This window comes from Bufo gargarizans, chromosome 5 (genome assembly GCF_014858855.1).
Source record: "Bufo gargarizans isolate SCDJY-AF-19 chromosome 5, ASM1485885v1, whole genome shotgun sequence".
Lineage (NCBI taxonomy): Eukaryota > Metazoa > Chordata > Amphibia > Anura > Bufonidae > Bufo > Bufo gargarizans.
This window is the reverse complement of record NC_058084.1, coordinates 255,598,888-255,622,922: the sequence shown is the minus strand read 5'-3', so window position 1 is coordinate 255,622,922 and position 24,035 is coordinate 255,598,888.

Genomic DNA, 24,035 nt, shown 5'->3' with positions numbered 1-24,035 from the left:
CTTACCTGCTCCTCCCAGTGGGTGTAACGTCACATTTTTGGTAACCAGGGACAATACTGCGTCTCATGAGCTCGACGTAGTTGACTTCAAGTGGGCACGAGGTGTGGTATTCATCACAGTTTCTATTCTGTAAGCCTCACAAAGTGACTTCAGACCTGAACTGGTCCTTAAATAGTGGGTTTTTGAAAATTTCTGAAAAATTTCAAGATTTGCTTCTAAACTTCTAAGCCTTGTAACGTCCACAAAAAATAAAATGTCATTCCCAAAATGATCCAAACATGAAGTAGACATATGGGGAATGTAAAGTAATAACTATATTTGTAGGTATTACTATGTATTATAGAAGCAGAGAAATTCAAACTTGGACTTAAGGTGAAAATGAGCCTGGTCCTTAAGGGGTTAAAGAAAGAGGGTAAGTATCACGCACAGTAATACGATTGAGCTCACGGAAGTCCAGACATGGCCTTAGGGTACCATCCTTCTATTTTACGAAGAAAAAGCCAGCATCTACAGGAGATTTGGTCTGATATGTCCCTTTACCAAACGTTTCTTTTGGGTTCCAAAAGATTATACAACCAAGTTAGCTCCGAGAATAAGATTGATGGAACAATCACATTCCTGATGCGGAGGTAACTCCTGGTTACCACTCTCAGAAAATACATCAGTAAATTCGGAAATGAACGCAGGTACAGCTTTAGTGGTAACCACAGAGAACGATATATTAAGACAGTTGTCTATGCAAAATTCACTCCAATTGAGAATCTGTCTTACTTGCCAATTGATAGTAGGGTTATGTTTGCTTAACCACAGTAGACCTAACAAGTTAGAACCTACCGCGGGTTGGTTTCTCACCCTATATAATCCCGTTAGCGGACCGGGCCTATATCAAACGAGAAGCTGGTGGCTGATTTCCTGGGCTTAGACAGCACTGTTTTCACTGCGGCAGTGCAAAGGCTCTCTCAGCTTGTTGCCTCTCTGTGCCTGTGTGGACAGGAGGTGTGTGTGTAAACTGTACCAAACTGACCTTACCTGCTCCTCCCAGTGGGTGTAACGTCACATTTTTGGTAACCAGGGACAATACTGCGTCTCATGAGCTCGACGTAGTTGACTTCAAGTGGGCACGAGGTGTGGTATTCATCACAGTTTCTATTCTGTAAGCCTCACAAAGTGACTTCAGACCTGAACTGGTCCTTAAATAGTGGGTTTTTGAAAATTTCTGAAAAATTTCAAGATTTGCTTCTAAACTTCTAAGCCTTGTAACGTCCACAAAAAATAAAATGTCATTCCCAAAATGATCCAAACATGAAGTAGACATATGGGGAATGTAAAGTAATAACTATATTTGTAGGTATTACTATGTATTATAGAAGCAGAGAAATTCAAACTTGGACTTAAGGTGAAAATGAGCCTGGTCCTTAAGGGGTTAAAGAAAGAGGGTAAGTATCACGCACAGTAATACGATTGAGCTCACGGAAGTCCAGACATGGCCTTAGGGTACCATCCTTCTATTTTACGAAGAAAAAGCCAGCATCTACAGGAGATTTGGTCTGATATGTCCCTTTACCAAACGTTTCTTTTGGGTTCCAAAAGATTATACAACCAAGTTAGCTCCGAGAATAAGATTGATGGAACAATCACATTCCTGATGCGGAGGTAACTCCTGGTTACCACTCTCAGAAAATACATCAGTAAATTCGGAAATGAACGCAGGTACAGCTTTAGTGGTAACCACAGAGAACGATATATTAAGACAGTTGTCTATGCAAAATTCACTCCAATTGAGAATCTGTCTTACTTGCCAATTGATAGTAGGGTTATGTTTGCTTAACCACAGTAGACCTAACACCAACGGATTAACTTGGGGATTAAACATCTTTTTCTAGTTTTTATCTTGACGCTGCAAGAACGGACAACTATGTACAAAATGACCCTTCTTTCCACAACAAAAACAGACGGCCTTTATATGACAAAAGCTTTTACCAGCAGTCCCAGGAGTAGCTCCCCCCAGCTGAATAGGCTCATCACAAGGCATAAATAAAGTGTCACCCAAAGTATCAGAGAAAGCCGCCATTTCCTAAATTCAGAGCAGTAAATCGCCACAGACCGCTTTCCTTGACACAAGTCACGCAACTTAGTCTCGGCCAGGGAAATCCGATCCGGGTCATCGTAAATCGAACCCAGAGTTCTGAAAAACCCGTCAACCGACTGGAGGGACTGTGACCCAGTCAGCAAAGAAAAGGCCCTGGGTGTTTCCTTTAAGCAGCAACATGATGATACCCAGTCTTTGACTCTCATCGCCAGGAGATCGAGTATGCAGCTTAAAATATAATTTACATGATTTACTAAACAGGGTGAAATTATCACAGCCACCAGAAAACCTGTCTAGGAGAGCAACCTTAGGTTCAGGGCAGGCCTGTTTCCCACAGTCGGAACCAACTCCCAGAGGTCTTTGGATCTGTGCGACGGTATTGCGGAGGTCAGCTACCTATAAAGACAACCTGTGTAGTTATCCGACCAGTGCAAGGATGGATCTATTGCCGCACTGATACAAACAAAATGGTGGTTTTGGTGGTGTATAATGTCATGATGAGGTGCTGGAGGGAACACCACACTAAACACAAGATGGGGGGGAAAGGTATCTGGCATAGAAGCTAGGGTGAGGAAAAGGTCACCACCTAATGAATCCTAACCCTAGTCCTGACTGCTAACCGAATAAACGGACCTCAGTGGTAGGACCGTTCATTCACTGGAACCTAAAGCCTGACTTACCCTGTAATGCCCTGAAGTAGTAATAGGGCCTAAAGACGACCCATTCCTTAAGCAGAAGGAAAAGGGGTCTTGACCAGATACCAGAAGGCAGTGGAAACAGCACAGAACAAATACAAAGGAATGAGACATTTAACTCTTGAAGTAGAAGAAAGAGCAGGAACACCAGAGAAGACAACACACACCAGCTCTTCCACTTGCAAATGAAGCTATACACCGCAAGGAGTGAAGGGAGTAGCCAGACTTAAATAGTAATGACCACTATGCTGCTGCCTAGGGAGAGTAGCAGCAGTGCTGAACTTTCTCCATTTACAGACAATTTGTCTTACCGTGGACTGAAGAACAGCAAGGGTTTTGGATATACTTTTATAACCCTTTCAAGCTTTATGCAAGTAAACAATTCTTAAGTGTAGGTCTTCTGAGAGCTCTTTTTGTGTGAGGCATCATTCACATCAGGCAATGCTTCTTGTGAAAAGCAAACCCAGAACTGGTGTGTGTGTTTTTTTTTTTTTTTATAGTGCAGTGCAGCTGTAACCAACACCTCCAATCTCATCTCATTGATTGGACTCCAGTTGGATGGCACCTCACTCCAATTAGCTCTTGGAGATGTCATTAGTCTAAGGTTTTCACATACTTTTTCCACCTGCACTGTGAATGTTTACATTTAATTATTTGTGTGTTATTAGTTTAAGCAGACTGTGAAGATCAGATCACATTTTATGACCAATTTGTGCAGAAATCCATATAATTCCAAAGGGTTCACATACTTTTTATTGCAACTGTATTTAATGTTCAGCGTGGAGTTATGTTTTAAAGCCCTTTTTGGAGTGTATTAGTGGCAAAAAAACATATTATTTGTCGTTTTGCGGTGCAGTTATATGTGCTATAGCCTTTTGTGGCGTGTATAAGTGGAAAAAAGTAAGGGCCTACTTGCCGTTCAGCGATGCAGTTATATGTTATAAAGCCTTTTGTGGCATGTATAAGTCAAATAATTGAAGGGCCTATTTGTCCTGCTGCGGTGCAGTAATATGTTCTAAAGACCTTTTTGGCATGTATTAGTGCAAAGAAATATGTGTAAGGCAAATCGATTGCCGTATTTTTGTGAGGGGAGGCTCCCTCACACAGTATTTAACCTCACCCTCCATAGCCACGGACGCACGGCTCAGCGCATTTCCGGCCAGGTTCACTTTCGGGTTCGGTCATCCTCGCGCAGTGGCAGCGCTATTCAGGATTCAGGCTTCAAGTTCCGACTCCCTCCTTGTACGAGCGTCCGACTAAGGTGATAGGGTATTAGGCGGGGGGTGAAACATGGCATGGGGAAACTTTTTGTTACTAGGTTGCGGTTTGCTAACATGAGCACTACGATTTTACTAAGGTTACCATCAGGATCTTGCATACCAACAGCTGCTACATTATAGCCACCACGTCTGCTTCTTCTCAGTGCGCATGTCAGGTCACGGGGTCAGACGTTTAGCTGCTGCAAACACTTGACACAATGGTCGTCCCCGTTCATGCTTACAGTTAACAGGGGCAACAGGCGCCACATTCACTCTACTCTTGCATCTAGGCAACGTGATACTGCTCCTTGTCATAACATTTCTATCATGGCCTAGTAAATCACCCCGGTTAATAGTACTATACCCTGTCATTTTGGTAAAAAAAGTTAATAAGAATGCACCAAGTACAAGAGGTACTGCAAATAGATCTTTGAGGGATACTTATACTTCATTTCACATTAAGGTTGTTTAACATGGTTACAGGTGGTAACCACAATATTTGTTTCAGGTCAGATAAGAACTTCATTCCAGGGCGTTCAATTGCCACATTGTGTCTCCGGTCACTCATTTCAGCTAAGGTATTCTTAGGTCAAATACTTGGTAGTTGCTCTCAGCCTTCTCAAATCACATTAGTTTATTTATTAAATTTTTTCTCTTTGTTCACTCAGAGGGGTATTGCATATCCGTAATTGTTACAGGTAGGTGACAATTGGTCTTCATGGTGGAGGTGTTGGGTCACGGTCTATTCAAGCACGAGGGCAAGGCACATATCGGCACAGGGTATTCTACTCCTGAAAAAAAAAAATCCCTAAAAAACACCCAAAAAACTGCACGTCAAACCTGACATGACTACAGGAACATTCTCACAATTCATTAGGATGCTGCTCACGTTAGTGGTAGTCGTAGGTTCTTTTGGTATGTCTGTCACGACCACAGACCGTTAAGTCCTGTCACGACTACAGGCGTATTTTCGAAATCTGTCACATGTATGGATATGTTACTTAAGCCCTCATATGACTACAGGTGTCATACGAAGTCTGTCACGACTACAGACGTACAAAGTCTGTCACGACTACAGACGCACAAAGTCTGTCATGACTACAGACGCTCGAAGTCTGTCATGACTACAGACTCGCTATAAGTCCTGTCACGACTACAGGTCATGAAAAATAAATAAAAAAAAATTAAAAAATCCAATTCGTTAGCCATGGTATTATTATCGGTCCAGATGTACAATTCCCGCTTTACTGGGCAGGACGGTAATCCTAGTGTCAGGGTCGTTTATCACTGATCCGGTGACGCTTGGTGTTGGGAGCACAAGAGTCTAGCACTCATATTTGACCATGGATTTCTTTTAGTCAGGATGTCTCAGCAGTCCAATATGGAAGGAAGTTCGGCATCTCACAGTACTGGAGATTCCCAATCCGAGAGAGATGTGATTCCAGATATCAGGTCCTGGACTGTGCCAAGGCTCACAGCCGAGTTGTCAAGGAGAGGGATTCCTTTTCCAGCATCAGCCAGGAAAGCGGAACTGTATAGATGATTGTTTTCGGAACCCCCTGATTCTGGGGTAGACTCGGTATTGATGAATACGATCCAAACTTCGCTGACACAACTTCACGCAGTAGTGAATATGATGGCATCCTCTTTGTCGCAGTTTCAGGCCAGATTAGAGGCAGTAGAGAATACAGTCAGTCTCAGTGCTGCAGTACAGTTGCTCACTCAGTCCTCCATTGCTGGGTCTCAAATTAACCCCCCTAACATAGCACCATCTCATTTTATACCGGCCAACGTGCGTCAGGGCATATTAGATGGTAAGGACGTCAACTTAGCTTCATTGCTTATAGCCACTCACAAAATACCGGATAACAAAACCATAGCATGTGGGGAGGTATCAGTGATCTTGAAATCCAGAGATGTCAGGCTTAATAGGAAACTCACCATAGCAGAATTTGTACTAGTATTCAGCTTGTTTAGAGATGTGTTGTGCTCAGTGAGTCCTAATAGGAGAGAAGAACTGGATCTTTATTTGTTCAAAGTAGTAGATTTAGCTAACAGGTATGGTGGCACAGCGTTCTATGAATATCATAGGTCATTTTAAGCCAAAGCAGCAGCTGCATTAAGACAGTTTCAGCATACAGTGGACTGGTCAGTTGTAGATACTGAGTTGTTTTGCCGGCATTTTGCAGGTCTCAAGGCCCCGGCATGTAATAACTGCGGGTCTTATTCGCATGCAACTGATTGGTGCGCTAGTGCTAAGGCAGAGCGGTCTCAAATTAGTAATACCCGACAACCTCCACTTGCCAGGCTTTCCACAGGCGTAGACAAGTTAGGGCGCCCAATAAAATACCTAGGCAAATCACAAATATGCTATAATTTCAACACTACAGTTGTTATTATAACCAATGTAGACTGCCACACTTGTGTACCCTGTGCTTTAGGGCTCATTCTAACACCGCGTGTCCACAAAAGGGGCAGCATTCAGCTTGACTAAGCGTGGTAGATGCAGATTTACTGTCTACGTATTTAGAAGGTCATCCAGATCAGAGTTGGGCACGATTTTTAGTTGATGGTCTTCGGTACGGCTTCCATACAGGTTTTGTAGCACTACCACAAGCTACATATGAGTGCAAGAACCTTTTGTCAGCCGACAGAGACCCTGACTCAATTTCACATCTGTTAGAGGTGGAATTAGAGAAGGGCTACTTGATAGGTCCAATGGCACAGTCCCCCTATGCTTGTTGGAGGGTTAACCCCATAGATGTTGTCACAGGTAAATTATCTAATAAATAGAGGGTAATCTATGATTTGTCAGCTCCTCATTCACTCTCCATTCCAAGTCTGAATTCACTGGTACCTTCTGAAAAAGTTTCCATGAAATGCTCATCTATTGATGAAGCGATACAGGTCATCCTCTCATTAGGGAAGGGTACTTGGTTATCTAAAGCCAATATCACGGACGCATTTAAGTTACTGCCCTTAAAACCTCAGTTATGGCAGTGGCATGGCATTAAGTGGCAAGTGCAGTATTATTTTGCGAATAAGTTGACCTTTGGCGCTAAATTGAGTCCCTGGTTGTTTGATCAGTTCGCTCAAAGCTTGCATTGGGTACTGTCAAATGTATTTCAGGCTCATCATGTAATGCACTACCTAGATGATTTTCTGTTAATCAAGCCACCCACACAGGTACCACGAGACCTCATGGTTTTGAGAGAAGTTTTTGACAGTCTAAACGTCCCGGTAGCGTCTAATAAAGTAGAGGGTCCAAGCAATGTCATAAACTTTTTAGGCATTCGCTTGGATACAGGCAGTATGCAAGTGAGTCTACCTCAGGATAAATTAACCAAAATCAGAGAGGTAGTGCACAAATTGGCACCCGAGTTACCACAAAGGCAGATCTCCAGAGTCTTTTTGGTATGTTAAATTTTGCCATGAGAATAATCCCACAAGTCAGGTAACTTATCTCTAGGTTGCTGAAACTTCTTCCTATAGCCCCAGATCAAGATAGTCTGGTTAAACTAGATCAGGATGCCTTAGCAGATCTCATGATGTGGAATAAATTTCTGGCACTGTGGAAAGGCATGCCCTTTTTTGTTCCCTCCATTTCGAGTCAATCTCCGGTCGTCCACACGGATGCTGCCTCATCCACAGGTTTTGCGGCCATTTACGGTGGATGGCCTGTCCTTGGCCACCTGAGGTACTGGCTATTCCAGGTTTTCTACAGTCATCCCCCTTTTTGAAATATATCCTTTAATGGCAGCAGCTAAGGTATGGGGAAGTCTATGGGGTAATCAGACAGTATTGTTTTTAACAGATAATGCAGCTCTGTGGACATCCTCATGAAGGGCAGGTCTGGGTCAAGAGAAGTCATGGCATTCCTCAGGAGATTTATATGGTTATCTTTACAGCATTGGTTTAATTTTGTTTGCACACATATTCAGGGACTGGTGAATGTTGCTGCAGATGCCCTATCCAGACTTAACTTTCAATTATTTTTTCAGGTTTCTCCAGGGGCAGATCCGTTACCAGCTACGATCCCGCATCACTGCCTGCTAGTTATGCATTAGCATCACTGCTAGTCACAGCCAGATCTTTGGCTGAGCAATTCCTCTCTAAGTATACCTTGAGAGTATGCAAAACAGCTGGGTTGTTATTCAACAAATTTAGAGCTTCGTATCCACCGCTAGGAATGGGGCACATAACTTACCTAATGGCTTTTATTGGGTTTTGCCACTCAAACCTGAAGTTAGCTCACAATACAATCAAATTATATTTAGCAGGGATCCAGCATTTCTGGTATCTCGCTCACCCAGATCAGCCTTCCTTATTTACTGCCCATCCTATCAAAGCAATGTTACGTGGTATACAGAAAACCACGTATCAGAAAACTACGGCCAGCCAGTTTGCATGCACTTCAGCCACTTATACACTGCAAAGCACACCCTCCTTGAGCTGCAGCGGCAGTATGTCACCGCCCAACATAAGCTGATCTGCGACATTTCCAGCCGATGGAATTCCACCCTCCATATGTTGGACCGACTATACGAACAGAGAAAAGCCATAAACGATTTCTTGATGATCCAAGCAGACAGGAGTACTCCCCTGTGTAACTTCGATGTCAGCAAGTGGCAGCTCATGTGTGACACCTGCCGTTTGCTCTGGCAATTTGAGGAGGCCACAGTATTTGTCAGTCACCAGGACTACGGGATGAACAACGTCATTCCACTGCTTCATGTCCGGGAACAGATGCTGGTAAATCTGGCTGGTCAGGGGACTGGAGATGTGGTGCCTAGATCTGACGGCCACATGAGCCCAGTGGGGGCTAAACTGGAGGAGGAGGAGGAGGAAATTGGAGCACAAGCAATGTGTAGCGAAATGGGTGTTTTTTACACACAGGTGACAGGAGAGGAGGAGCAGCTGGAGGAGCTACAGGGTGATGAAGAAAACGAGGCAGATGACTCAGACACACCGTGGTAGTATGCAGTGGAGATGGATGCAGGGAGTTCCTCTGAGTCATTTGCACAAATGGCCCGATGCATGCTCACTTGTTTGTGTATAGACAGCCGAATTATCAGCATTCGGCAGAGGGATGACTTCTGGTTCTCCACTTTGTTTGACCCTCGATACCGGTCTAAATTGGGGGCCTTTTTTACACCCGCTGATAGGGAGGACAAACTGAACTACTATAGAGACATCCTATGTAGTCAGTTGGCCACTGCCTATCTGCACCATCGTCCATCCTCTCTCAGGTATGACCAGGTGGGCCCTCTGCGCTCATGTTCTTCTGCCATAGCTGCTGTAGCAGGGTAGGGGGTAGGAGCAGTTACAGCTCCATCAGCAGTAACTTGAGTCTAGAGTTGCTGATGGGCATCTTTCTTTACCACCTAGTGAAGAAACTACTCACCAGCAGCAGCAGCAGCTAGACCTCGAGCAAGACCTGAACCAGCAGGTGGTGCCATACTTGAACAGCACCCTGACACCCTACATTGAAGATCTGCTGGACTACTACGCAGTCAAACTGGATTTGTGGCCGCAACTGGCAGAGTTTTCCCTGCAAAAGCTGTCCTGCCTGGCTAGTAGTGTGGCATCAGAGAGGGTGTTTAGTGCGATGGGGGCTATAGTTACTAAAGAGGAACTCACCTGTGTACCCAAAATGTAGAGAGACTGACCTTTGTCAAGATGAATCAGGCATGGATCAGCCAGGATTTCCACCTACCAATGCCTGATGCATCAGACTAGATCATCCATGGTGCCACATCAACACTTTAACAAAAGAGACCGGTTTCTTCCAGCTACCTGCCTTAACTACTATTCTGATTCTGCCACCAGTCTAATGCCACACATCTGATGCCAAGTGCTCCTTCTTTCACCCACCATCTTCAGCTGGTAATGGTATTGTCACCCTCCTCCACACTCAGTCAACTGGTCGCTTTGTGCTTTCCTGATGTTGCTGCCACCTCCACACTATGTCACCTTTCCACTCTATGGGCTCCTGATGCTGCTGCCACCTCCACACTATGTCACCTCGCCACTCTATGGGCTCCTGATGCTGCTGCCACCTCCATACTGTCATTGTGCCTCTCTGTGGCCTCCTGATGCTGCTGCTACCCCCTCCACACTCTCATTTTGCCACCCTGTGGCCTTCTCCTGATGCTGCTGCCTCCACCTCCACGCTCTGTCATTATGCCACTCTGTGGCCTCCTGATGGTGCTGCTGCCACCTCCAGACTCTGTCATTGGGCCTCTCTGTGGTCTCCTCATACTGCTTCCACCTCACCACTGTGTTATAGGGCCACTCTGTTGACTTCTCATGCTGTCCCCACCCTCCCCACTTCATGAATGGGCCACTATTTTGCCTTTCAGCCTGGCTGACATCATCATTTATTTGACCCTTCTTCTGATCCGTCAGAAGGAAGGAAAAATGAGATGCACAACAGATCCTGTCTATGTAACAGCTGTAAGGCTTGCATGACATGGTCCATATTTTGCATCAGAATTGGCTTATGATTTGGTAGCCAAAAGCAGGAGTGGGTACAAAACACAGAAGACATGCAAATATTCCATTCACATGTCATCTCTGTTTTGGATCCACTCCTGTTGTATTTTTTTTTTGGGCTTTAGCAATACTGATGGATTACTGACCAAATGCTGACCGGGTGAAGGCGGATGCTCCACAGATAGGATACATTTTTTTGTGGGTTATTGTTCTGTCAGATCAGAGGAAAGGCAAAATACAACACAAACTTACTGCCACCTACTCCACTTTGTCGGGGGAAAGGGGGCTCTACTTGTATAAGCGTTTAATAGAACAGGTTGTGTAGAAATCTATGTGGAATTGGTGTAAAAGGAGTGTGCTCTTTTACGTTATAGTAGGATCTTGGGCCTCTGCACGTTTCTTTTTACCTGGCGCTAACATTTACCTGTTATTTGGTCAGTTTTGGCCCCGTAAATGCCCAAATAAGTGAAGTGTGCAGTGATTCTAAGAGTGATGCCTGCCATCTACATGTCATATTGACTCACAGTATTGTTTCAATACCACAGCAGACTCTCTATGCATGTGACTGCAAGGCACAGTGTTCTACACCACTATAAAGGCTCTCTGCAGCCAGGAAATGGCAGTTTTTTACGTGATTTTTTTTCCAGAAAATTGGGCAAACCAGCCACATTTCATTTTTGAGAAATTTGCTCATCTCTAATGGCTACACCTGTATCTCCTCTTTTGAGCTTTTCTTATATCCATTCTAGCTCCTAGATAAGGATCCAGCTTATGCCTCATTCACACATCAGTGTTTTTGTCAGTGATTTCCATGAGTGATTTTGAGTCTAAACCAAGTACAGTTCTAAGAACAGAACAGGTGCAGATCTTTCCCTCATACCATATGTCTGCAGAGGCTCCAATCCTGGTTTTGGCTTACAATCACTGATGATTACTGACCAAAACACTGACGTGTGGATAAGGCATTACTGTGCAGACATAAAATGGAGCACTAGGGAGGTCAGACCGAAATCCGCATTAGAAATATGTTTTAGTTTTTAGGAATATTTGTGGTGCAGATTACAGCGTGAAGGTCCTTTGTGCCGCAATCTGCGACTTCTCCCCGTTCATGCCAGATGGGGAGTGGTGGAGGTTTTAGGAACGGTGTCTATAACATGGTCTTAACAAATGTGCCCCTAGATTTTTGTATCTTTAGCTGTAAAACCTGTTCCATTCACCTTAATGGGGCTTGCAGAAATCCATATGTTAGCTGCCCTATTCAAATGAATGGAACAGATTTTTAGTTGCCAAATTTTCTGCCACAAAATCTGCCATGTGTAAAGGCACCCTTAAATGACTCAGGAAATTTGGACATCTTTAACCCCTTAAAAAACATAGAACATGTACATCATGAGGTCCACAGGGCAGGCAGCCATGCCAGGAAAGGGCAGCATGGTGCTGATTCACCCCCCTACAGCCCTGATAGCTGCTATTGGCAGGATTCCCACACGTGCACATCTCAGTTATGGCTGCGATATGGAACTGCAGAGGGGGGTGTCATCTGGAGGTGACCAGTGCTGAACAAGTCAGCACCTGTCTCCTCCTAGGTCAGGCAGGGGGCACCAGTATTTTGGGTCCCCTGCCAGCGCTGCTATTGGCTGGAACAATGCTCTAGCCAATGGCAGCGCTATAGCTGCACAGGAAGAGGCAGAACTTCCCTGCATGCAGCCATTCTAGCTGGTGACTGCATGCAGAGAGGTTATGTGCTTCTCTGTGCTGCTTGTTGGCTTGCTGGGACTTGCAGTGCACTCCACAGCAATTTAACCCCTTGCTGAAAAGAAGAAAGAAGATTCTGGAATAGCTGCCCGTCCTGTAGCTGGTCAGCTAAGACCTGTCCAAGGTTGCTAGTATAGCTTATATGCATATACAGCTAGACCTGCCAATAGCCTTAATACAGTTCCTATGTTTATGTGTTGAAGACAAAATCTGAGTTATTTACTGTGACATCATGTTTTGAATATAATATAGCTGTTATATTTTATGTTCACAGTAGCAGAAAGATAATATTCCTTTAAGATTAATTTTCTAATGTAAGGTAAACTCAGTGACACAGCAAAAACAACAGAAAGCATAGTGTTAATCTGTTGTTGCAGGGCAAAAGTCTAGACCAATCACAGCCAGCTTATCACATAGCAAGAGTTTTCACCAATCATAGCCAGCCTCACACACAGCCTGTCTGGGAATTCCCCCAGCTCCTGCTGCTAAAATCATTATTTATACACTGTCACTGACAAGAGTAATTCTTGAGGACGGAGCATGTGAGCGTCTGACGTAGGACGCTAGGCTCCTCCCCCCTGCCCTGCCGGTCCGTTCGTGTAATGCTGCTGTCTGCTAGCTGCCGCTTGTAGGAGGACGCGGAGGGCAATATGGACGAACACGCCAGCTGAGGACGCCATGGGTGCCAACACTGAGAGCCTTTATGAGATGAGAGGGGTGGTGAGAGCCTTGATGAGATGAGAGCTGGAGCGGTGTTGTTGGCAGTGTGATGTGTGCTGCTGTGTGAGCGCTGTTTGGGGGCTGGAACCTGATACAAACTGAAGCCAACGATGGAGGCAGCAGCCGCAGTAATGTTTGTTATACATGGTGTAATTTGATGAAGTATATAGACTACTAAGCGCAGCAAGTACACCATGCTAGTCATATTGCTAGTTGTGGTGCGTTTGGTGGAGGAAAAGTTTTTTTTTATGAAAAAAAGATACTGAATTTTGATGGCAGTAACAAAAGAAAGGATTATAATATCAGCTAGAGGAAATTGGGAAAAAAGAGCTTCTATCTTTTTCGGAAGATAAAGAAAATGGGGGTTAGAACCTCGGATAAGTGTCCGAAATGTAGGGGTGAGAGGGCGGATCTTATACATTGTTTTTGGAGATGCCCGAAATTGATAAGGTATTGGAAAGAGATTGTAGAGACTACATCGTTATTTTTGGGTATTCAAGTTTTGGAAGACCCTGTAGTCTGTATATTGGGGGCCACTGCACATCTTAAATTAAATAGAGACTTACAGTTGGTGTTGAATAAAGTTCTGTTTCAGGCCAGACTGTTGATAATTTGGAACTGGATAAATAAAGACCCTCCTACAGTGGGACAGTGGCAGGAAGCAGTGCTTAATCTGATTAGATTGGAACAGGTCTCGGAGAGATTGAGTGATAGACAGGAAAAAACGGATACAATTTGCAAGAAATAGTTGAACCAGGGCCAAGGTGCTTGAATATTTTTTATTTTTTCTATTTTGTTCCCTCTCTCTCTCTTCAATGGGGGGTGGGTATTTGGGGTACAATTTAATATATGATGGAGTATTGTAAAATGGACCTTTTGGACGGTCCAATAATGTATTTGTTTTTAGTATTTTGGAAAATAAAATAAAGTAAAACAATAAATAAATCATTATTCACCAGAGACAGGAGCTGAAGAGACATTCACTCCACTGAGAGCTGTGTTGGGAACAAGAGACCAAAATAGTATTGCAACCATAAAGTTGCAAATACAATTGCAAACTACAAATAGCAAACAAATATCAATACATACAAATTGCATACAGATCAGTAGAACTAGCGGTCAAATCTTAGATATACCTCTCAGAGAGATCATAAAGTGCTTAAATAACATAGTAACATAGTAACATAGTACATAAGGCCGAAAAAAGACATTTGTCCATCCAGTTCGACCTGTCATCCTGCAAGTTGATCCAGAGGAAGGCAAAAAACCCCTGTGAGGTAGAAGCCAATTTTCCTCACTTTAGGGGAATAAAAATTCCTTCCCGACTCCAATCAGGCAATCAGAATAAATCTCTGGATCAAGAATAAATCCCTGGATCAAGAATAAATCCCTGGATCAGAATAAATCCCTTAAAGTAAGAGTACAAATATTGAAGAAAGAAATATATCCACCATTTTATGTTGAATGACAAGATTGAACAGTTGAACCAACTTCTTATGCATACCGCCATTTTGTGATATCTTTTCAACATGTGTTTTGTACATGAGTTATCTGCTGCGGAGCAGGCAGTGTTATATATGAAGAAAAGTTGAAGTTAATAAAGAAGTTATTTGAAGCATTTTGGTGTGCTCTTTAAACCTACTGTTTCCATAGAATGGCGCTAGAGGAATTACAGAGTAATAGACATTCTGGTTAGACTAAAAGTCAGAGATATGAAAATTCTTCTAATGCCACAGCGCAATAGGCACTTCATAGTGCTACGCCTGCCACACGTCCTATTTTACAGACACAATTTGGTCCGTGCACTTTTCTTGGTCTTTTTATTTTTTTACATTTCTACAGCTCTGCACCACTTTTTCTGCGTGATCGCCAAGTGCTGTTCAGTGCGTACCTGCCTGATCAGCACCTGGGGATTATTTGTGCAGAATTTTTTGTCAATTTTAATTGTTTTTTTTTTTGTTAAAAAAGAAGTACTGGTAGTTAGGGCTTTATATAAATATACAGTTGAAACTCGAAAAATTTGAATATCGTGCAAAAGTCCATTTATTTCAGTAATGCAAATGAAAAGGAATTGCACTGCAGCTTAAAATTAGAATCTTTTGAAAAGGCTCAAAGTGTCACACTCTAGTCAGCTAATTAATCCATACCCCCTGAGCAAGGGTACCTCATAATTGTGACTTTGGGGTTTCATAAGCTGTAATCCATAATCATCCAAATTATAACAAATACTGGCTTGGAATATAATGTAATGAGTCTATCTCATATGTTAATTTCACCTTTTAAGTTGCATTACTGAAATAAATGAACTTTGCACAATATTCTAATTTTTTGCGTTTCACTGGTATATAGAGTTCTAAATTTCTATATATATGGCCAATTTTTAGCTAGTGTTCACTGTAGTGAATGCTGCAGAGCACCAATCAGTAGTGTGCTCAGTAGCATCTGCACATTTTAGATTTTTAAATTTTTATTTTTACGTTTTTTTGCAGTGAAAACAGTTAGTGGTAGTAAAACAGTATTTCAGTTAGTGTGAGTTTAGATTTTTGCACAAACGCACCATCTGTGTTTGTGCATTTTGCAGAGAACTGTAGTAAAATGTTATACTACCGTTTTTGCACACACGCAAAATCTGTGCGTGTGCGTGCTGCAGAGCACCGATCGGTAGTGTGCTCAGTAGCATCTGCACATTTATATTTATTGTGGAGGGTTAGCTCTTCTCCAGGGATCATTCTCACAAGTTACTTCACCAGACACGGATATAATGTCCAAACAGTGCATTTATTGTGCAACCTCAGCAACAACAAAATGACAGTAATAAGCACTTGCCCGGCTGGGCTCTAACTAACACAGATTTTCCTAACTCACCTAAGTTACAGTTCACACCCTGTGAACTCATGCGGCTTTGTCAGCCAATGTCCCACAGCCTCCTGGCTGTACAGAGCACAGTACGCCCACTGTCTCTAGTTCAGTATTTCTTGTGGGGGATTGGGGCTTAGTAGTCCGCCTGACTATAGCCCTGTGACCCTCCCAGGCGTCACATTGTCCCCCACCTGCAGGCTATCTCCCAGCCTCGTGGTCCCTCAGCCTTGCTCAGCTGAGACCACACAGACAGAGCCTCCAGGCTTCTGTCCACCAAACCAGTGTCTCTTGTGGGGGATAGGGGCTTAGTAGTCCGCCTGTTTATAGCCCTACAACCCTCCCAGGTGTCGCTTTGTCCCCCACCTCCAGGCTGTCTCCCAGCCTTGTGGTTCCTCAGCCTTGCCCAGCTGATAGCACACTGACAGACATGGGCGTAGGAAACAGGGGGGACGGATCCCCCCCCCAGGAAATAATGCGGTTTGATGAAATCCCCCCCAGGCCAGTGGCAGTGTGTGTGCGGCGGCGGCAGGGCAGGCACTGTACAGCGGCGGCGGGGCAGGCATTGAGATGAGTGCTTCCAGTGTGGAAGCGAAGCGCTCAGCTCCATAGTGATCTGTTTGTATTGCAGTCCTCAGGACAGCGATACAAACAGAAGGCTGCGGAGGAGCAGGGCAGGGAGGTGTGTCCCTTTCCTGTTCCTCTGATAGGCTGCTGGCACTACTAGGCCGGCAGCCTATCAGAGACCGGCGTAGGCAGCGCGATGACGTCATCGCTCCGCCTGAGCCGTACATGATTGGGGGGGTCTGGTATTACTACTGGCACATGGGGGGTCTGGTATTACTACTGGCACATGATTGGGGGGTCTGGAATTACTACTGGCACATGATTGGGGGGTCTGGTATTACTGGCACATGATTGGGGGGTCTGGTATAGTGGCACATGATTGGGGGGTCTGGTATTACTGGCACATGATTGGGGAGTTTGGTATTACTGGCACATGATTGGGGGGTTCTGGTTTTACTGGCTGATGAGAGGCTCCGGGGAGGGGGGGCTGATGAGAGGCACTGGGGGCTGGTATGAGGCATGGGGCTCTTATCTGAGGTCTGATTGGGGTCTGAGCTGAGGTGTGATATGAGGTCTTATTAACATTGGGGATCTTATTGGGGCTGTTAGCTGAGGTCTGATTAACATTGGGGGGTCTGATTGATGGTCTGACCTGAGGAGTAATGACATTTTTTTTTTTTTTTATTGTGCCCACTTGCAGCCCGGAGCCCAGCTGCCCAGAGCACTGATCTGGAGCAGCTTGGAGAAAAAGGCTTCACAGTCTCCCACACTCCTTCTGCCCGGCCAAGCCAGCCAGCACCCCTGAGGCCAAGCCAGCCAGCACCCCTGAGTCTTCAGAACTGTAAGTAAATTATATATAGGGGAGATTATTGTTTATTGTTTCTGGAAAGGGGGGGTGCCAGAGAAAGTACCTGGAATAACTGAAATATATGCCAAACGTTTGGTTAATTTCTGTGACCTGATAAACAAAGAACTGTTCCTTTTGCATATTTTTTTGGTTGTGATATTTTTCACACACACACACACTCACTTAAAATTTAACAATATAAACAACTCGCAGTTTACTGAATAAGAATATACCCAGCATGCCCGCACAGCCAAAGGCTGTCAAGGTATGCTGGGAGTTGAAGTTTTGCAACAGCTGGAGGCACACTGGTTGGGAAAAACTGCTCTAGAAGACACCCCAGGGTAGCAGAGGATGCAGCCCCCTAGAGTGACGTCTTATGGACCCCACCCCCTGATGAATATCAGCCCCAAATTCCTGAGTTTTTGGGCAACTCAGAAATTCAGATAGATTGTGCAGGCTTCACTGAGCTAGAATTTTTCAAAATATTTTTCTCTGAAGATTTTGTAAATTTAATGGTGGTCCAAACCAATTTTTACGCCCAACAATTTATTTCCCAGAACCCTACTTCGCCATACGCTAGACCCCTAGGTTGGACCCCAGTAGATGCAGCAGAGATGATGAAATTTTGGGGACTCGTGTTGCATTTCGGCATAGTAAATAAACCAAATGTTAGGCAATATTGGAGTTCAGATATTTTCTACCAGACTCCAATTTACAGTCAGACCATGAATTGATTTGAGTCAATTAGGAAATTCCTACACTACAATGACAATACACAGTGCCCACAGCAAAACGACCCAACATTTGACCATCTGTTCAAAGTCAGGCCTGTCATTGACCACTTTAGCACCAAGTTTGCTGAGGTGTACAACCCAGAGAAAAATGTCAGTGTAGATGAGTCCCTATTGCTGTTCAAAGGGAGAATTAGATTCCACCAGTACCTGCCTAACAAACGGGCAAGGTATGGCATAAAAATATACAAACTCTGTAAGAGTAGTTCCGGATACACAACAAGTTACGTGTTTATGAAGGAAAGTATTCCAGGATGGAACCCCCATAATTCCCCCCCATCGTATGAGTTAGTGGGAAGATTGTGTGGGACTTACTGCACCCACTGCTGGATAAGGGTTAACACCTCTATGTGGATAACTATTATACCAGCATACCCTTATTCACGTCCCTAACTGCCGGAGGTACTGTGGCTTGCTGCACAGTGCGTAAAAATCAGAGAGGCCTCCCTAGATCCCTGGTAGGGCAACCACTGAGAATGGGTGAAAGTAGGGCTCTCCGCAATGAGAACATGATGGTGGTTAAGTACAAGGACAAGAGGGATGTCCTTGTACTGACCACCATTCACACTAATGCCAGCTTCCCTGCCGCTTTAAGAGGTACCACTTCCACTGTCCCAGTTTGCATCCTTGATTACAACAGGCACATGGGAGAAGTAGACCTTGAAGATCAACTTATGAAGCCCTACAGTGCCACACAAAAAACTAAAGTGTGGTACAAAAAGCTGGCTGTACGCATTGTACAGATTGCAATGTGCAATGCGTACATTCTATTTCAATTTTCAGGCAACAGAGGAACTTTCCTTCAGTTCCAAGAGGTGGTAATGAAGGCCCTAATTTTTCAAACCCAGGCCAGGAAGGGTCCAGTGCTTCAGGAAGTCATGGGGCCCGTGTCGTACCAGGGCAACATTTTCCAGGTCAAGTCTCCCAGACAGCAAGGAAGGGAAGGACCCAAAAAAGATGCAGGGTGTGTTTCAAAAAAGGGATAAGGAAAGACACCATTTACCCCTGCGAAACTTGCCCTAAAAAACCTGGCATGTGCATGCAGGAGTGTTTCAGAATATACCACTAATCCATGGAGTATTAATTTAATTTCATCCTTTATGCTCCCTGTAATATTTCCACTGTATGTATCTAATTTTGTCCACCTCCCTTGGGTGTTATTGCCTCCATGATGATGCTCCATCCTTCAGTTCGATTCTTCGGGGAGTTTACTCTGAGCGAGGTCCTGATGTGGTAAGGTGTGGCGTGGCGATGAACGTTTAGTTGGACATCCTTTTCATCAAAGACATAGGTTGATCCGTGGTGTATCTGGAAGCTGCTATGAGGATGTGATTATCTGCAAAATCTCCAAAGTCACTCAAAACTGTGAAAGGATTCTATCCCTCATTAGTAATAGCCCTATCTATGCCCTGAATTACAGTGACCTTATCCATATGGGCCTGGACTTTATCCCTGGTATCTGCAATCCTCTCCTATAAACTCACAGAAAACCCCCCTAAGAAGCTAAAAGATAATCCAGCGCCATTTTTTCCTGTAAGACGAGGGTTGGGTTGGTGCACCTGTTGGCAAAGGAAACAAGAGCGAAATATCATCATAATCAATGTTTAATTTCTCAATCAGTTTTGCCACATATTCCTCTTGTATCTGCTGCAAGTCTCTAGGCATCAGAATTAATGGACTCATTGTCCATGGGGTTGGGAAGGGTCTCCCCATCCAAATACTACTCCTCCCTTTGACCATAGACCGTTAGCGTCTTTGGTCAACCCTTGAATCTTTGATGACCTTGCATATATTGTTCTACTGGGCTGTGCAGACTGTACAATAGGCTGATTAGTATGCTCAGACAAAACCTGTTCCTCAGGTTCTATGAAGCCAGAAACTGTGGTAAGTGTGTGCATATCTAATCATCTGATTCTGTTATTAATTTTGTTACTAAAGGGTACACTGGCACATATGGGCATGGGACAGGAGTTGGAGTCACAATGGGGGTTTTACTTTGCTGTCTTGTATTTGAACTGCACAAGTCAGTCCAAAACTTTTGCACAGATAGCCATGCTTGGCCGCAAGTTTTTATATACACAATTAATTCCAGTGAGGGTCTCCTTTGTACCATGGAAAAGTGTCTATGTCATTCAGACATAGGCCCTTGATCATGGCCATATGAAAGTCTGAAAAAGACCTTTCTTTTGGGAACAGGTCAGTACATTCCATTCCTTCTGTCCATTTACACATATTATCAACCCAAGGATCAGTAAAAAAAGGACCTAAACACCCCTGGACAAACATTTTTTGGACTTTCCCCCAATTCATTTTTAGGAGACAGTTTCACCATAGAGAATTTGCAGCAGACGTAGGGTACATGATTTTCAGTTCCAAATGTAAAATTCTGTTTCTTTATGGGATCCTTCTTTACCGTAAGAATTGCCCATTTTTACTTAGCTAAAATACACAATTTTTCATTTTTACAAATGTGTGCTTTGAAATCCTCTCTCTAGTATGTCTGCCTTCTGTGAGACACCTGTTTGCTTAAAAGTACCCTTTCCACCACTTAAAATGTTCGTACTGGGGTGCTGTTTCATAAATGGGGTCACTTGTTGGTGATTTTTTATTTCTGGGGACCTCAAGAATTTATTTAATCTGACATGGCACCTAAAATCCATGTCTGTCAATTCAGACCTGTCAGCAAAATTCATATTTTGCCATTTGTCTGCTGTGAGCCCGTACAGCAGGCTACAAGCACATATGGGGTGTTTTCTGAATGGGGCAAAAATGGGGAAAACAACCTGGGGTGCATTTTCTTCTTTAACCCATAGTGAAAAACATTGGGGTCTGCTAGTAATTTTTATTATTTTTCACAAATATGTGCTTTGAAATGCTTTCCATGTATTTCTGTCTTCTGTGAGACACCTGTTTGCTGTTCCTCATCTCGTTAGCCTCTCTCAGCTGTCATGTAGTTGGACTGATTGCATCCCTTTAAATTCCTCCCCATAATGCATTAGTGTGCGGTTTATACAGCTTCCTGGAGTGTGTGTGCATGCTGATCCTATCAGTCTTCTACAAGTTAAGTGTTTTACATTAATTTGTGATTTTCTGTTTGCTGGATCCCAGGTGACCCTGACTCCCTCCGTGTCTAGTGTAGGGAGCCGGTGGTCGTGTCTCTTCACTATTGTAGGGTGTTCAGGTGTTATATAGTTGAGGTACGAGAATATGCGATCATCCACCATTGGGATTATTGCATAGGCTGAGCAGTAAGGGAGAGAGCCAGGTCTGATGCAGGGGTCTCCCTTTTTGTTCCTTAGTTTTGGATCCAGTGAGTCATATATTCATTTTGCATTGTCTTGTTTCCTGTACACCTTCTGTGACACCTTTCCATCACTTAAAATGTTTGTACCGGGGTGCTCTTTACGGGGTCACTTGTTGTTTTTTTTTTTATTTCTGAGGACCTCAAAAATTTATTCAATGCCACATGACACCTACAATACATGTCTGCCAATTCAGGTCAGTAAAATCTATATTTACTGTTTGACTCTAGAGCCCTGCCATGCTCCCATACATTAGTTTTTGAGCACATATGAGATGTTGGCATATTCAGGGGAAATGGGAAACACAATGTGGGGTGCACTTTGTCCTGTTACCCCTTGTGAAAGTGAAAAATGTGGGAGTAAAACAACGTTTTATAGAATTTTTTTTATTTTATTTTATTTTCATAGCCTAGCGTTTCCTAATTCTGTGAAACGCCAGATAGGTCAAAGTGCTCACTACACACCTTGAAATATTCCTTGAGGGGTGTAGTTTCTGGAATGGGGTCACTTTTTTGGGGTTTCCACTGTAGGGCCACCTCAGTGTGTCTTCATATGCGACATAGCTCCCAATCACCATTCTAGCTAAATTTGCTCTCCTAACGCCATATGCTGCTCCTTCCACTCTGAAGCCTGCTGTGCGCCCATACATCAATTTTTGAGCACATATGGGATGTTGACGTATTCAGGGGGAAATGGGGAACAAATTGTGGGGTGCATTTTGTCCTGTTACCCCTTTTGAAAGTGAAAAATGTGGCTGTAAAGCAATTTTTCATATTCACAGCCAATTCCATGAATCACCTTTGAGGACAAAGTTCTTACTAAACATCTTGGAATATTCCTTGAGGAGTGTAGTTTCCAGAATGAGGGGCTTCTTGGGGGCTTCACTTTTGGGGGGCTTCCACTCTAGGGGTACCTCAGGGTGTCTAGATATGCGACATAGCTCCCAATAGCCAATCCTGCAAAATCTGTCCTCCGAAAGCCCTATGGCGCTACTTCTCTTTTCAATCCTGCCATGCAACCATACATCATTTTTTTTAGCACATATGGGGTGTTGGCGTATTGGGGGGGAAATTAGTAACAACATATGGAGTGCATTTTGTCCTGTTACCCCTTGTGAAAGTGAAAAATGTGGGTGTAAAGCAACTTTTGCTGTAAAAAAAATTTAATTTTTCATTTTCATATTCAAACATTTCTTAATTGTGTGAAACACCTGATGGGTCAAAGTGCTACACACTTTGAAATATTCCTTGAGGGGTGTAGTATCCAGAATTGGGTCACTTTTTGGGGGTTTCCATTTTAGGGCCACCTCAAGGTGCTGCATAGCTCCCAATTACCATTCTAGCTTAATCTGCTCTCCAAAAGCCATATGCTGCTCCTTCCACTCTGAAGCATGCTGTGCGCCCATACATTAGTTTTTAAGCACAGATGGGGTGTTTCTGTAAACTCCTGATTCAGGGTAATACATTTTGAGTTTTGTTTGGCTGTTAACCCTTGATGTGTTGCAGAAAAAAATCAATAAAAATTTAAAATCTGCTAAAAAAATGTGAAATTTTTAAATTTAATTCCCATTTTCATTTAATTCTCGTGAGGCACCTAAAGGCCTCATTCACACAAGTGTGATGGATTGGCTCCGGATGCATTCAGGTTGCGTTCAGTGAAAACTCATACCATTTTGCAAGCAAGTTCAATCAGTTTTGTCTGCGTTCGGTTTTTCAGTTTTTCAGTTTTATCCGCGTTTGTGCAATGCATTTTAATAAGTTTTTCACGAGCGTGATAAAAAACTGAAGGTCTACAAACAACATCTCTTAGCAACCATCAGAGAGAAACGCATTGTTTCCCCACTTGCTTGCGGATGCAATGCATTTTTCACTTAAGTCCTGATCACTTCTATGGTGCCAGGGCTGCGTGAAAAGCGCTATATATAGACCATGCTGCAATTTTCACGCAAAGCACAAGTGATGCAAGAAAAACAACGCTAATGTACACATACCCATTGAAATGTATGGGTCTGGATTCAGTGCGGGTGCAATGCGTTCATGTCACGCATTGCACCCACGCGGAAAGCTCGTTCATATGAAAGGGGCCAAAGGGTTAACAAAGTTTGTAAAATCCGTTTTAAATAGCTTGAGGGGTGTAGTTTCTAAAATGGGGTTATTTATGAGTGGTTTCTGAAGGCAAATGTGACTCCATGTTGTCTTCTCTATGATGTACAGAATTGTCCTAATATCTCACATACGCACTTCACATTCCCCCCCCCCCCCTCCCGCTGTGAGTTAGTTTCACTTATCTGTCTTAAGACAGATTCTGGGAATCTCCCAGAATTAGAACAAATGTTCTAATTCACTCAGGGTCATTCGGCACAACTGCGTACGTTCTTATATGTGACATATTACATCTTCCAGTGGTATCTGTATGGGCGTCAATGTTTATCATTTATGATTGGTTTAACGCTGTTGTTTTGCAAACTTCTCTGCTGCCTATATGAGGCCAAGCAATAGCATAATAAAACTAGAAAAGGTACAATTTCTGGGGAAATTGTGTGATGTGTTCTTGCCTCCACCAGTAGCTTACAACTGGAGTGGGCGGAGTAACTGGGTGGAGTGTAGACTCCGCCCACTTTTATAAATTTTGACCTTTGTCTCACACTGACCCACCTTGC